Source organism: Mauremys reevesii, linkage group 1 (assembly GCF_016161935.1).
Source record: "Mauremys reevesii isolate NIE-2019 linkage group 1, ASM1616193v1, whole genome shotgun sequence".
Taxonomy (NCBI): domain Eukaryota; kingdom Metazoa; phylum Chordata; order Testudines; family Geoemydidae; genus Mauremys; species Mauremys reevesii.
This window is the reverse complement of record NC_052623.1, coordinates 226475787-226491617: the sequence shown is the minus strand read 5'-3', so window position 1 is coordinate 226491617 and position 15831 is coordinate 226475787. Positions and strand designations below refer to the sequence as shown.

Sequence of the window (15831 nt, the reverse complement as noted above, 5' to 3'; positions counted from 1 at the left end):
TCCCCATCTTTGAACCCACAAGCTCAAAGTGGGGGTGAGACCCTATGACATAAGTAAACCTCTTAAGTCTCAGGCTTTTATCATGATTCTCACAAGAACATAAGAATGGCCAAACTGGGGCAGACCAATGATCCATCTAGCCCAGTAGCTGTTCTTCCACCAGTGACTGGTGCCAGATGCTTCAGAGAGAATGAACAGAACAGGGCAAATATCAAGTGATTCTGGCAGTCAGCTGCTTAGGGGACACCCAGAGCATGGAGTTGCGCCCTGGATCATCTTGACTAATAGCCATGATGTTTAGGGGTTTTATAAAAGCCCAGACTGCTGGAATTAGATTTCATGAGAATCTCAGCTTTATTTATTTATTCTCAGCACTCTGAGTTACAGAGAATAAATATGCAATAAGTACACCCTAAAGGCTCAGAAACCAGAAGGAAAAGGAAAACAACCCAACCTTTATTTAAAAAAAAAAATCATGATTTTAAGCCAATCTCATGATCTGGGGGCCTGACACATGATTTCTCAAAGATTGTGCTTGGTGATACTGCAATCTCCAAGATGATACTGCAATCTCTAAGGTGATACTATGCTGTTGCTGGTAACCATTTTTTGTTCAGTTCTGGTCAGACTGCTAACGATCTGAGAGACATAACTCATTGTGGATGCTCTCGCTCTCTCAAGGGGACTTTTTTTTGGTTTGTTCTTTTTATCTAAATGAAAGTTATTTAGATTCATGGTCTTTGTTGCTCTTGTGTACAGAGAAATATAACAGGAGCCACCAGAGATTTCTCTAGCATTCTCATTCTGGTTTGCAATACAGGCAGATTGCGACTGTGCACTGGAGAACCACTTTGAAATGTATTAAAAGAGGATGAGTGGCTTTCAAAAATTGAAATGACTTTTTTTTTTTTTGGCCAGAAGGGCTCTACAGTTGTTTCTTTCAACAGTTATCAGACAAATCAACAGCTTCTTCCCATGCTGTGGCTCTAGCTGAGAAATGCATTGTATTGGTTTACTACCCTGTCAACACAATCTTGCAAACTTAACCACCACAGTCGTGTTGGACTCTTCAAATGCTTTGAATTGAGAAAGTCATATCCTCTTACAGCTATTTCAAAATGGTGGTGAAAATCATTGCATAACTTCTCTACAATTTATGGTCAAACCACATATACATCAGCAGCATAGGTGCTGGAACTGGGGGTGGGCAGTGCTGACCCACCCCCCACTTGAAGTGGTTTCCATTGTATACAGGGTATACAGTTAGGTAAGTGGCTTTTAGCTCCCCCACTATAAAAATTGTTCCAGCTCCCTGATCAGCAGCACATAATGGTGCAATGTGGCCTAAGCAATGAATGTTGAACAAGGTTTTATTGCTCTCCTTTAAATCTTGGAATTTCTGATGCCAGCTGTTGCAGTGGTTCTATTTGTGCCTAGCCCCAGCTTGACACAATAGTCCATGAGTCCTCAGCAAAACATTTTGTAGACATAGCGAGTCCCCATTTTTCCTTTCCTATCTTCTAAATGATCTAAATGGTGACATCTGTTTTGTGTCTTTCCACTATCAAAACCAAGACCATTTTCTTAGCAGTGCAGTGTGTGGAGTCATCTGCTGGTCAAGAGAAATTTGCAGCCTGTGATCTCTCACAGTTTCTGCTCAGATGCAAGATTGAGCGTGGGCAGTATCATGCTATTGACTTTTAAAACAAGCTCCCTATTGAAATCAAGAGGGTGTTCTGCTTAAGAATTGATGGCATGATATAGATTTGCATTCTTTAAGATCACATCAGCCTTAATTTTCATACATGTTGCTTTCAGGGTGTTTAAATCTAGGAATCAGTTACTTTCATCACCCTTTAAATTATCTTACAAATTAGAAATCATGTTAAGTTCAGTTTCCTTCACTCACTCCATTTCTAAGGCTGCAATTGTATCTAAGCACTGTTACCTCCTGTTTTACATAACTCTATTACCTCCCTTCGGAGGACAGTTATCAATTGTCTCTAGTTCTCTCGTTTTCTGTCAAATAGGAAGAGATTTCTTTTCTCTAGGGCCTGGTCTACACTAGGCGTTTAAATCGGTTTTAGGAGCGTAAAACCGATTTAACGCCAAAACCGTCCACACTAGGAGGCACCTTATATCGATTTTAATGGCTCTTTAAACCGGTTTCTGTACTCCTCCCTAACGAGAGGAGTAACGCTAGTATCGGTATTAACATATCGGATTAGGGTTAGTGTGGACGTTGATCGACGGTATTGGCCTCCGGGAGCTATCCCACAGTGCACCAGTGACCGCTCTGGACCGCAATCTGAACTCGGATGCAGTGGTCAGGTAAACAGGAAAAGCCCCGCGAACTTTTGAATATTTCCTGTTTGCCCAGCGTGGAGCTCCGATCAGCACGGGTGGCGATGCAGTCCGAAATCAAAATAAAAAAAGAGCTCCCGCATGGACCATGCGGATGTGATCGCTGTAAGGGCAGGCAAATCTGTTCTATCAGCGCTCCGTTACAGAAGATGAAATTCAGAATCCTTTTTTTAAAATCTCCAGACAGACGCCATAGCAGGGACTCAGCGCACTGCAGCGTGACAAGCGTAACGGAAAGCCAAAGAATCAAATGGACGCTCATGGACTGGAGGACTGAAGCTATCCCACAGTTCCTGCAGCCTCCGAAAATTATTTGCATTCTTGGCTGAGCTCCAAATGCTTCTAGGGTCAAACACAGTGTCCGCGGGTCAGGGCATAGCTTGGCAATCTACTCACCCACCCCCCACCCACCCCCAGAAGCGAAAGGTAAAACAATCCTCTGACTCTTTTACATGTCACCCTATCTTTACTGAATGCTGCAGATAGACGCGATAGTGCAGCACTCAACACCAACATCCTTGCTCCCCCCCCCCGCCATGGGCGGCTGATGGTACAATATGATGGAAATCCATCCTCATCATCAGCATCAGCTGATCGTACAAAAAGCTGGAAATCCATCCTCATGATCAGCCTCAACTGATGGTACAAAAGGACTGGTAACCGTCCTCGTCATCAGCCTATTGGCCCTAATTTTTTCTGGTGGATGGATGGTGCAATATGGCTGGTAACCATCCTCATCATAGCAACAGGGGGCTGAGCTCCATCAGCCCCACCCTTCATGTGTAAAGAAAAGATTCAGTTGCCCTGGACTAGCAGTGGGATGCTGGGCTTCTCTCCTACACACTGCTTAATGTCCTGTCTGGACTATCATAGCAGCTGGAGGCTGCCTTCCACTCATTTCTCACTAACAAGTCAGTGTGTCTTATTCCTGCATTCTTTATTAATTCATCACACAAGTGGGGAGACAATGCTACGGTAGCCAAGAAAGGCTGGGGGAAGAACGGAATCAACAGGTGGGGTTGTTACAGGAGCACCCCCTGTGAATAGCATACAGATAATAATTTCTGCAGGCTCTGACACAGAGCAGCTGTGCTCTCTGGTTCTATGATACGGTGGTTCTCTAGCACACTTGCCTATATTAGGCAGCACTGATTCTATTTTTAGAAACCAAAAAGGAGGGATTGACTCAGGGAGTCATTCCCAATTTTTGCTTTTGCGCCCTGGCTGATCGGCCAGGGGCACTTATGACAGCAGCTAATGGTACAAAACGATGGAAGGTGCAATACGGCTAGTAACCAATCTTGGCTTTTGCGCCTGGCTGATTGGCCAGGGCACTAGCAGCAACTGGTACAAAAGGACTGGTAGCCATGATCATCCGCAGTTCCAATTTATGGAAGGGTTTGGATGGTGCAATATGGCTAGTAACCATCTCTGCTGTCATGCAAAAGCAAAAGCATGCTTCTGTGTAGCGCTGCTGAATCGCCTCTGTGAGCGGCATCTAGTACACATACGGTGAGAGTCACAAACGGCAAAACAAGCTCCATGATTGCCATGCTATGGCATCTGCCAGGGCAATCCAGGGGAAAAAGGCGCGAAATGCTTGTCTGCCGTTGCTTTCCCACGAAGGAGTGACTGACGACATTTACCCAGAACCACCGCGACAATGATTTTTGCCCCATCAGGCACTGGGATCTCAACCCGGAAGTTCCAAGGGGCGGGGGAGGCTGCGGGAACTATGGGATAGCTAGGGAATAGCTACCCACAGTGCAACGCTCCAGAAATCGACGCTAGCCACGGACCATGGACGCACACCACCGATTTAATGTGCTTAGTATGGCCGCGCTCCACCTGATTTTATAAATTCTGTTTTACAAAACCGGTTTATGCAAATTCGGAATAATCCCGTAGTGTAGACGTACCCTAAGTGGATTCGCTAGCCAGATGTTAGCTGCTGTCAACAGACCTCCACAAAGCATGAAATTCACCATTATTGTTGTTATTACTACCATAATGCCTCGAAGTGCTAGCTCTGGAGCAGCATCCCATTGTACTAGCCCCTCTACAAACACAGACCGAAAAGCAGCCCATGCCCCAAAGAGCTAATAATCTAAATGTAAGACAAGAGATAAATAGGTGACTGCAGATCGATGTGGGAGTAAAAGGAAACAATGAGACAAGATTGGTCACCATGACAGGCAGTGGTCTTTGCTCACTAGCAACTTCAACTGATGCCAGGTTTGTTGGTAGGTATCACAGCAAAGGAAAGGTTTACGGAGGGACTGAGGGTATGGCTACACTTACAAGTTGCAGCGCTGGGAGTTACAGCGCTGGTCATGCAGCTGTGTAGGGGCCAGCGCTGGAGTGTGGCCACACTGACAGCTACCAGCGCTGCAGTGTGGCCACACTTGCAGCACTTTCCAGCGCTGTATTGAGAGGTGCATTGTGGGCAGCTATCCCACAGAACACCTCGTCCCATTTTGGCGCCGTTTTGGCGCTGAGTATTGTGGGAAGGGGAAGGAAGTGTGTGTGTCATTCCGCTTCCTGTTCCAACGCCCCGTGGTGCATCGCTTCACATCCCAGCATTCTGTCTTTCCGGCAACGTTTGGCGCCATTGTGAGTGTCTGTTTTACTCTGTGGGAAATGGAGCCCGAGCTGCTGAGGACTGTGCTGATGAGTGTCGCCAGCACAACACGTTTGGCAGTCGAGCTATTCCTTCAGCTCCAAAGTGACAGTGAGGAGTCTGACGATGATATCGATATCGATTCTCCTGCCACGTGTGACACCAAAGTGCTTGTGGCATTCACAGAAATGCTCAGCACCGTTGAACGCCGCTTTTGGGCTCGGGAAACAAGCACTGAGTGGTGGGATCACATCGTCATGGAAGTCTGGGATGACGAGCAGTGGCTGCAGAACTTTCGTATGAGAAAAGCCACTTTCATGGGACTGTGTGTTGAGCTCGCCCCCACTCTGCGGCGCAAGGACACAAGATTGAGAGCTGCCCTGACGGTGGAAAAGCGGGTGGCTATTGCAATCTGGAAGCTGGCAAATCCAGACAGCTACCGGTCGGTCGGGAACCAGTTTGGAGTGGGAAAGTCGACCGTTGGAATCGTTTTGATGCAAGTTTGCAAGGCAATTAATCGCATCCTGCTAAGAAAAACCGTGACTCTGGGGAGCGTGCAGGACATGGTGGATGGCTTTGCACAAATGGGTTTCCCTAACTGTGGAGGGGCAATAGATGGGACGCATATTCCTATTCTGCCCCCACCTGGCATCAGAGTACGTTAATCGAAAGGTATTTCTCTATGGTTCTCCAGGCGCTTGTGGATCACCGCGGGCGTTTCATTGACATTTACACAGGCTGGCCTGGAAAGGTGCATGATGCACGCATCTTTCGGAACAGTGGCCTGTTCAGGAAGATGCAGGCAGGGACTTTTTTCCCAGACAGGAAATGCCCATTGTGATCCTTGGAGACCCCGCTTACCCGTTACTGCCTTGGCTCATGAAACCCTATACAGGGAAGCTTGACAGGAGCAAGGACCGGTTCAACTACAGGCTGAGCCGGTGCCGAATGACTGTGGAGTGTGCTTTTGGCCGTTTAAAGGCACGCTGGCGTTGCTTGTATGGGAAGCTAGACTTGGGGGAAAGCAGCATCCCCGCGGTTATATCCGCTTGCTGTACCCTCCATAATACTTGTGAAGGGAAGGGTGAAACATTCAGTGAGGCATGGACCACCGAGGTTCAAGTCCTGGAGGCTGAATATGCACAGCCAGAGAGCAGGGCTAATAGAGAGGCCCAGCACAGGGCTTCAAGGATTAGGGATGCCTTGAGGGAAGAATTTGAGGCTGAAAGCCAACAGTAATGTTTGCTGACTTGCATGGGAGTGAATTGCACTGTTTACACTGTTATTCTATTATCCCTAAAATGATTTGCAGTGCCTCTTTCTTTACTGGGCTAAGGTATCTTTCACTATCTGCTATAATAAAGACTGTTTTCAAAGCCAAGAATTGTTTTATTGTAAAGAAAAAAAATTCCTTGACAGACAGACAGACACACAACATTTCATGAACACAAGAGGGAAGGGGTGTGGGTTGGTGAACTGTACAGTCACAAGTTTGCATGTGTCCTGTCTGGAGTGCTGTTTAACGATTCCTGCACTTCAGGGTGCATATACTGCATGGTTATGGGGGTTGAGTGCAGAGGGTAAGGGTGGTAGGTATCAGGGCTGGTTGGTGAAAGAACAGGTGTTGGAGGCAGCTGGTGGTGGTAAGAAACTGAATGCTGGGGAAAGGCGGTTTGAGCTGACATTGGGGCACAAGGAAAAAAGCTTTGGGACGGGGGGGGGCGGGGGGGCAGCACGGGACTGCTCTGCCTGCATGGCTAAGATTGCCTTGAGAGAGTCCGCTTGGCTCGACAGGATCTCTAGCAGCTGGTTTGTGCTTTTCTTCTTTGCCACAGCGTTTCTACGCCAATGTCTCTGGCGGATCATGCTTTCCTTCTCTCGCCACTCCTTCAGTTCCTTTCTCTCTGCAGCAGAGTGCTGAAGAACAGTCTTCAGCATGTCCTCTTTGCTCTTTCGGGGATTTCTTCTCAAATTTTGTAGCCTCTGTGCTGTGGAACATCTGCCCACTCCAGGAGTCAAGGTCACTGTAGAAATGAAACATTTAACAGGGGCAGCATTGTATCCACTATCTCCAGACATGAATTGTTACACTGAGGAGTTTGCACTTTAACATTCTTTTCCCACACGCATAACACGACAGAAGCCACGAAATGGTGAGTGAGGGGTGCTTATAGAAGGAGAAGTGGGGCTTGATTGATAGAGGGGGGCTGGTTGCTTCGGGTAATCTGGAGTGATAGAGGGGTTGAGTGAAGATGCAGCTGCAGGGTGATCTTCACTATCTACCTATCTCTTCACTAAAGAGTCTCCCAACATTTTTCACAGGAGTTAATCCTGCAAGATATCTCCCTGCTGCGAGTCACTAGGGGACAGCGGGAGGCTCTTTTACAGCAATGTGGATTCCGCCCGGGACCCTACGCGGCTTCCCTGTGTTCAGAAATGATCCCCCCCCCACTCGCGGAACAGTGGCGCGGACGCGTCAGCGTGACTGGGACAAGAAACACAGTGGCTCTCCCTATAAACCTGCGCAGGCATATTGCCCACGCCTGGCTGAAACTTTTGCTGAGATAACTGAAGCAGATTACCGCGACGTGATAGACCACATCAACGGGCTATTCCACATCTAGAGGCTGGCATGCATGCAGCCATAACCCCCCTTCCTCTCCAGAAACATTTCCACCCAGAAAATAAAAGCCGCTACCGTTAACCCGCTCCTCTGCTTGTCCTTCTGCAACGGCTGGCTGCTGCGATGGGGTACTTTCCTCCTGGCTTGAGAAGAGATCCTGGCTGCATGCCCACTCTGGGGGGTCGTCCCCCATCCCAGTAGCTTCACTCGTGGTGTCCTCCCCGCCTCCTCCTCCGCCGCCGCCTCCGCCTCCTCCTCCTGTCCCCAGCCTGCTCAGAAGTGTCCATCGTTATCCTGGGATTGGCAGTGGGGTCACCCCAAGTATCTCGCCCATCTCCCTGTAAAACGGCAGGTCGTGGGGCAGCTCCGGATCGGCGATTACACTCGCGGGCTTTGTAATAGGCACTCCGCAGCTCCTTAACTTTCACCCTGCATTGCAGTGCGTCCCGATCATGGCCCCTATCCAGCAAGGACCTTGATATCTGCTCAAAGATATCGTAATTCCTACAGCCGGAGCGCAGCTGTGCCTGCACTGATTCCTCCCCCCAAACACTGATGAGGTCCAACAGCTCGCCATTGCTCCATGCTGGGGCTCGTTTGCCACGTGGAGGCATGGTCACCTGGAAAGATTAACTGATTGCACTCCACACCTGGCTGCAGCAAACAGGAAGGAGATTTTTAAAATTCCCGGGGCATTTAAAGGGCTGGTCACCTGAGGCAAGAGCAGTAGAGTGCAAACTGATGAGCAGAGTGGCTGAACAGGAATTCTGGGATAGCTCCTTATTCCCTGGAGGACAGGTAAAGCGCTGGTGAGTGTCCACACCTGCTGAGCAGCGCTGGATCCACCAGCGCTGCACTCCTTATACCCCTGCCGGGATGGGTTTTCAGCCAGCGCTGCAACCAGGGAGTTGCAGCGCTGGTTGTGCCCTGCAAGTGTGGACGGGGTGTAATTGCAGCGCTGGAAAGCCTCCACCAGCGCTGCAACTTGTAAGTGTAGCCAAGCCTTGAGACAAAGATGATTGGTACCAGCTTTCCCCTCCACACACGTTGTTCAAGTGACAGAGCCCAGGTTTACAGCCGCAATGTTGTTTAGCTTTGACATTTTGAACCCATCAGAATTAGAAAGAAGGGGAGAAAAAAAATCTTTGTCTCGGCATTTTCAACATCATCTCTTAATATTAAAAAAAATCAGTCTTCCCTGGAGTTGGTTAAAACATTGTAAGTATGATTCTTAAAAAAAATTGGTAATGATGTGGGTTCTCAAAAATGTGCATGAAAACTTGAAACTTTTCCAATTTTTTGACAAAAAAATTGAAAACTGAACAGTTTTTGGTTTTTGAAACTGAAAATAAATTTTCTGGGGATTTTTTAGGGTTTTTTTTGGGGGGGGGTGTCTTTTTCCTTTTTTTTCCCCTCTCCTCCCCCTGCTTTTCTCCCTTCCCAGCAGCAAAAGGTAAAAGATCTATCCATCCTGTCAGTTTTAGGGTTGTTTATACCTGCTCCCCTCATGGTTATACACAGGGCCGGCTCTAGGCATCAGCGTTCCAAGCATGTGCTTGGGGCAGCACTTTCCAAAGGGCAGCACTCCAGCTCCCTTTTTTTTTTTTTTTTTGGCTTGGGGCGCAAAAAGCCAGGAGCTGGCCCTGAGTGGAGGTGAACTGCGGCAGTGGGGGGCGCAGGGAGGGCCGCAGGAAGTAACCGGGGGGGGGGAGAGGAACCGCTCCCACTTCCCCCAGCTCACCTCCGCTCCACTGCCGCCTGCTCCCCCGAGCACGCCGCTGCTCCACTTCTTCCCTCTCCTTCCCAGGCTTGCTGCAAAACTGCCGATTCACACAGCAAGCCTGGGGGGGGGGGGGAGAAGCGGAGCGGTGGCAGCGTGCTCAGGGGAGCAGGTGCAGTGGAGGTGAGCTGCAGGGGTGGGGGACGTGGGAAGGGCCGCAGGAACCATCCTCACCAGCTCACCTCCCACCAGCTCACCTCACCAGCCTCCTCCCCCGAGCATGCAAGTAGGAGGGGAAATGCAGCACGCCCGGGGGAGGAGGTGGGGCCGGAGATTTGGGGAAGGAGTTGCAAGGGGGCGGGGAAGGAGCGGAGTTGGGGCACAGCCAGGGGGGCGCGGGAAATTTTTTTTGCTTGGGGTGGCAAAAAACTTGGAGCTGGCCCTGGTTATACACAGTGGTGGATTATACAATAGGCCCATAGGGCCTGTGCCCAGGGGTCCCAGCCAACTGGGAGGCCCCAGAAAAATGGGTACCCCAGGAGAAATACGTCATGGGGCAGCAGAAGCCCAGAGCCCTTGCAGAAGCTGTGGGGCAGGCAGGGGAAGCCCCAGTGCCCCAATCCCATTTCCAGCAGAAGTCCCAGGCAGGAACGGTAAGCCCTAGTGCCCAGACCCCAGTTGCAGACATGCTCTCGCTCCCTGTTGCAGCCTCAGGGTTGGAGGAGCTCTTGCTCCCTGCTGCAGACCCTGGACCATGGCGGGGGAGGGGAGGGCAGAGGTTCTCCAGTCTTGGGGCTGCAGCTGGGGGGGCGCAGAAAGGAGTGAACGGATTGTGGGGCTGCAGTGGGGGAGCAGAATGAGCAGGACTGTGGGTGAAACAGGGGCAGAATGGGGGGCGGGACCACAGGCAGAAGGGGTGGGGAAGGCCCTCCCCCAACACTTGCTCTGGCCCAGCACCCCAGGAGACCTTAATCCTACACACCCATATTTCAGAGTGAGAAATTATTCCAACTATGACTGTGAGAAACCTACAGCACAGAAGATGCACATTACCTGTTGTTTGTGGGGAAATAACAGCTCCAAAAAGTTCATAGCATCTACTTTCCAAGCCCCTTGTCCCAACTTCTGACCGCTGTGGTCTGGTAGCTTTCCTATGTGCTTGATTTCATTTCCATAATCAGCTTTTCAGGGCGAGGCCCATGTGTTTTTTTATTTACCAAACAACCAGAGGCACATCTATGGCACTATATAAATCATTACCAAATATAGTCTGGCATCCCTGAGGCCGCAGTGCAGAAATTTTGAGTCACTGTGATACCATGTTGGATGGTATTTCGCCAGTGACTTTCAGCAGCTAGTTGAGCAGTGGGTTGTTTTTTCTTTAAAATGAGGTTGTTGTTTTTTTCCAGGTTTCAATTTTAACTTATGAAAACACAGAGCCTCCAAGGCAGCCAAACCAAACAAACAATTAACTGTGGCTGGAAAAGTGGAGCAAAGTGAGTCACTAACTCCTCCATCCCCAGAGACAAACACCTCTTGGCTTGCTCGCTCTCCCTTTTGAAGCTTACCTTGTGCCGAGGTGTGTCGGCAGGGACAGCCAGACAAACACATGACCTGCTGCTGGGGTTGATCTGTAACCAGGTGTAAAAATTCATCTGTTGCTTTAAAAAGTAACACGGGATAATTACTATTTTGCCAGTTAGCACAGAGCAGCAGCACTCATCATTACCCACCAGCAGACGGGATAAAGTGTTAGCCAGCAAATGGGAACACCTACCATCCGGGCCCTGATCCTGCATGCTAGTCATGTGATGACCTCTCTCTTGGCCAAAACCAAGGATTGAGACAGGGCCCTCAACAGCTAAAAGTGTAAGTGTCTATAGCTTGCGCCCAAGAGCCAGGCTTGCCAGGCAGAGCTGTAACAGAGTCACGTCACCAGTGGATCAGGCACAGACGGGAACACAGAACATCCTCATCTGTGTGTTACCCCCCATGGGGGGGGGATACAGGCGGTCTGTCTCCACAGTGCAGCTAGCAGCGGTATATAATATATGGAGATATACCTGTCTCATAGAACTGGAAGGGACCTTGACAGGTCATCAAGTCCAGCCCCCTGCCTTCACTAGCAGGACCAAGTACCATCCCCGACAAATTTTTGCCCCAGGTCCCTAAATGGCCCCCTCAAGGATCGAGCTCACAACCCTGGGGTTTAGCAGGCCAATGCTCAAACCACTGAGCTATCCCACCCCCCATTGGGGCTTCATATATAGTGAACTGCCTTTGCAGCATAGAGCCCGTTGTATGGTTATAGCAACAGGCCATACAGTTAGCAGCAGCAGCATGGTGATGGGGTATGCAGGCAATGGAAGACATAACAGCAGAACCTCTGGTATATACACCTGCCTACAATTTCAGTGTAACAGGTAATAGCACGTGTAGAGCATTTTTCAGGGGAAAGATAGAGGCTTAATAATAAATGTTAGACTTCATTGTGTTTTACATAGAATTACCCGTCCAGCCCAGCGGTCGATCCAGTGCAGTATCCTGTCTCAGACAATGCTGACATGCTGCAGAGCAATGGCTAGGTGTAATGCCACTGTGATGCTTTGGGGTTCAACTCGGGCCATTAAGGGGTTGTGTCACTGTGTTGCCCTGCAACTCTGTGTGCCTATTAAATGCTGTGCCATTGTGGCTCACAGCCATGGCACCAGCAGCCAGCACACGCACATGCAGGTCGCACCGTGGCTTCCAGCACCCTGTTCCTTTCTCAGAATGACCCCCAACACCCTCCCAGTCCCAGATTGCCCCCCAAACCATCTGCCCTGTAGTGTCCAGCCCTCTCAATGAACAGTTATTAAGTTTGCTGCGCCCGTAAAGAGATATCACCCAGCAGCTTTCGCAGCCCTGGGTGAGTCGCCAGCAGTGAGGAGTGAACTTTGGACCTGAAAGCAGTCGCCTCTGGTGCCTGAGCTAAAAGATCCTTCTCTGTTAGCTTAACCTATAGCAGCCTCATCAACTCTGTGTCTCACTCACCACTAGAGGGCACCACAGTGAGTGAGTAAAATCTCAGAGTGGCCAATCATGATAACCCTGCCCATAGGGGAAGTTTCTGCCTAACTCCCTGTGGTTGGGATGATACAATCTTTATAGGGGCACTGCCAACCATGAGCCAGCTCCTCAGCTGGTGTAAATCAGCATAGCTCATCTGAAGTCAATGGAGCTGCTCTGGTTTACACCAGTCAAGGATCTGGCCTATGCTGTAAACAAACATCTCGTTACTTGTATTACTAATAGCACCTAAGCTCCCTTCTGGCCTTAGCATCTGTGAATCCCCCAGTTCATCCACTTCTTTCATGGGCCATGGGGAGAACAGGTCTGCCTGCATTGCCCTCAGCATGCTCAGAACACTTTCACTTCTGCATTGAGACAATGACTATAATCAAATCTCATGCTTCATACCTTCAGCAAGTCACCTACAGGGGATAGGAAAATATGTTTATCCCTGCTGCACAGTTGGTGATAAGACATATTCTGGGTTGTCCACAGCTGGAGTCAGGACATCAGACGGGCAGGACCAGTGCTCTGAGGTGGTACCAAGATATTTCTGAGTGCACTCTTCATAACGCCATAGAGACTAACCCAATCCTCATGGGCAGTGTTATGTGAGTCTTGCAGTTCAGGTAGCCACAATATCCTTATTCATATGTTGCCCCATTTCTTAGCTGAGGCCTCTGAAGTTACATTTCATGTACCAGCATATGACCATGAATGGCAAAAGATGGGGAGAAAGGTTCCCAACTGTTAACCCAAATACTATAGGATATTTTGCTATCCTGTTAGTAGGGTGTCAGGGTAAACTGATGTTAGCAAAGCCTTCTCTTCCCCTTAGGCACAAGTGGCCCAGATGATGGACTAATTGGTTGTGAGAGACTGCTTACTGGTAAGGGGAGGGCCTTAACCAGATTCATTTTGACCATCCCAGTATCAGCCCTTCATCCTAAAAATATTACTAACTGCTCCAACCTCTATGAACACCTGGCATTTTACCTTTCAGAGTTCAGTATAAGCACACCACAACAAACTGTTGATTGGTGGATGCCGAATGCTTCTTAACTCTTGATGTCCTGCAGCCTTCCTGATGTTTCTCCTTGGACTCTCCCTAGTGGTTTGTCTGCTGAGGAGCTGTGCTGAGGATGTCCACTTTGATAATGAGCACATATTACTGCTGACAAACACAGCCACACAGGAGTTCTGTTGGAAATATTGTTTTATCTTTCAAATCTCTTCGAGAACAAATTTGACCCACAGCAAATAGCCAAAGGATTATAAGGGAAGATTTACGTTTATAGAAATCCCAGCCAACACACTGTGGAAGTAACAGTTTCAATTATTTATGACAATTTGAGATGGTGTCTCATTGGAAATACAAATTTGTTAATTTTATCAACATATGATGAGAGATTACAGTATGTTAACTTAACTCCATATAGGTAATGAAGGACTATCCCTCAATGCACCTGTGGCCAAAGGAAATGATCTCTTTTTAAATATGTGTGCTACATATCCAGGGACAACACAGATTATATTAAGTGTTATATTTTGTCACAATAAATTATCATCAAAATTTTTATATTTCTATTATATATATATCTGTGCAGGAAAAATGGCAATATTTTCTATTCTTTTAACAGAGAAAGAGTATGTGACCCATAAGGAGAGTATCAAAACACGTACGCACAAATCAAATTAAAATTGTATATGAAACTTTAGCAGCTGAATTTCCTAGATTTAGAGCCCTTAACACTGCATTCCTGTAGATTTTGTATGCAATATTAATGTTACATCATGCTAGCACCCATTGTATCATACATTTTTAATCATACAGCTATCTCCAGATGATTTTTATTAGCAAAAACTATTAAGTATATTCTAAACTACACAGTACTGTACAGAGTTGTTGGTTTTATAACATAGCTATTGCTTTTAGGGAACACGTAAATGCATTTTTAATTGATTTCACACAAAGCACCTAGCATGTGTCATTATCTACTCCTGTTCACTGAATGGAATACTGTATATAGTGTTTGGTATTGGAGTAGATGACAGGTGGAATTTAAACGAAAATTCCTGATTGTTTTCGCTGCATTATGAAAATGTGGTCCATTTGACAGTCCAAGAAGGAGCCTTCTCTTGGAGAGGTACAGTTAAGATGCAAGTGCTGTGATGAGAGGGGAACAGATAGCTAGGTAGAACCATTTTTATGTTTACTGGTGTCTTCTATCTTTATGGACCTGGAACTGCAGGAGCTGGTGGACATGACAATGGGACACAGAGAGGATCTGCATGATAGTTGCCCATTTTGAGATGCATTATGAGCAAACTACTTTTTCCTTCGATGATGCTCCAAATCAGCATTATGCAAGATTTTCACTGCAACCATGTTCATCTGTGTTGCATCCAACTCGGGGGGGATATTGTATGGACATTCAGTAAATAACACAGTGTGTCAATTTTTGTGACTGACAACTAGAGGAGTAAGACACCTAGGTTAAGCTCTTCAACCTTGCTTCAGACCCTTTATGCTGAGGAAAAGGGATGGAGCAGCATGAAGGGGCCCTAAAACCCCCAGCTGCAGCTGGAGAAGGATTCCCTGGGCATAGACACTGCCTTACGGTCTGCCTTCCAAAGACCACCTCACAATCGTTGGCATAGGGAGCATGCTGAACAGGAGGAGGGACATGCCTGAGGTAGGGACACAACACACGGTGCTGTGGTGATTCTGAGCAGTGCTGCAGCCCATAACTCAGGAAGGCCGTTGTCTAAGTTACACTGGGGGCCACTCCAGCCCCTGGAGCAGCCCAAGATCAAGAGCGTGGAGAGCTGGCTTAAAGCCACATTAGGACCACGCACACCTGGGCTGCGAGTTCTGTGCTGCACCTCTAGAGGCACAGCCTAGAATCTCACCTCTTGTTCCAAGGACGCGTGCTTAAAATATGATTCTTCTAGGAAATGGGGTATGTAAAAATGGCACCTTCTTACACACCATCTCCTAGGCAGCAGCCTTCCAGTACTGACAGTTGTGTTTGCTTCCCGACTTGACTTACAACTACTTTATAAGAGCTGCAGAGCCATGAGATCATTACCAGAACCTGTTCCAGCTCACACATCATCAACAGAATTATTAACTAAGTTCCCAATGCAGACACTGTAGTGCAAGTGATGTGTGCCCAACTTGAGTCTCAGATTCCTGTTTGAATGTTGCAGGGCTGGCAACTAGATAACATCTTTTTTTTTTCTTGTAAACTGTGCACAAATACATAGTGACAAACCAGTGACATCTTTACAGAGTCACTTTTCAGAGTAAAACCCACTATTGAGTCCCATAGCCTGGATTAATTATATTATGGGCTGAACACATCAATTAGGTTCCAAAAAAATGTGAACAGTGGCTAATTTGGAAGCCCATCACACAGTGAGGTCAATGTTACAGAAAACAGTATGGGG

At 47.9% G+C, this 15831-nt stretch overlaps 1 protein-coding gene across 1 annotated transcript in view; it reads left to right on the top strand.

Moving 5' to 3' along the window:
- TSPAN11 (tetraspanin 11) overlaps positions 1–15831 on the top strand; it is a 203203-nt gene that overhangs the window by 170277 nt on the left and 17095 nt on the right. The gene's annotated exons all lie outside the window — the stretch shown is intronic.